The sequence below is a fragment of the Phalaenopsis equestris genome, unplaced genomic scaffold, assembly GCF_001263595.1.
Source record: "Phalaenopsis equestris unplaced genomic scaffold, ASM126359v1 Scaffold220476, whole genome shotgun sequence".
NCBI lineage: Eukaryota > Viridiplantae > Streptophyta > Magnoliopsida > Asparagales > Orchidaceae > Phalaenopsis > Phalaenopsis equestris.
The window spans coordinates 1-907 of NW_018238760.1; positions in this window are offsets into that span (position 1 = coordinate 1).

Sequence of the window (907 nt, forward strand, 5' to 3'; positions counted from 1 at the left end):
CATGTACTTTCGTATCTAATATCTAAAATTTCATCAGTTTTTATAGCACTTATGCATGTGATTATGTAAGTTAAGTGGTGCCTCGTACCCCGAACTGTTGGTTGGCATCAGGTCAGGGGTTCGAATCCCCTCTGGCACAACTGAACTTAAGAAGGCGGTACTCGAATTGTTAGACACATTAAGGGTGGCTGGAGGCTCGTATAATAGCATTTGGTCGTTCCTTGTAAATACGTAAGAATTAGGTGGCATGCATATCTGTAGAAATTGTGGGAAGGTTTTCTGGCTAATATTAAATTTAATTGGAGTGGGTTTCATAATAATAATTGATTGATTTTTCATATGTTGTATTAGGAATATATTCGAAAATATTGAAATATATCTTGACCAAAATATTAGGATACTCTTTTTATTTATTTTTGGAATATTTACATGCATACCACACTCAATACCTATGTATTTACATATTAAACATTTAAATTTTAGTTTTTTGCATACATGCCATCTTATGCATGAACGGTGTATTTATTTTTTAAAAGTTATAATTGCGGTATAAAATTTGGGTGGTATAAATGTAAAAAGTTTTGGTGTTAGATTTGTAAATACCTAAGCTTTTGTGTAATTGAAGTGTAATTTTAAAATTTTTTAATTTTTAAAATTGTTTAAAATTTTAAATTTAATCATGTGTATAATTTTAAATTTTTTTTAAATTTTGTTATTTTTTTTTTATTTTAAGTTTTGTTGATGAAGCTTTTGTTTCCTTAATTTTAATAATCTTGTGATGAAGCTATTATGGCCGTAATTAGTGAAATTCGAATAATTTGATACTCTAGAGTTACGTTCGGAGTACAATGAAAGTACGCTGTAGTGGTGATCGGTCTGGTAACACAAGGGAATATATATATATATA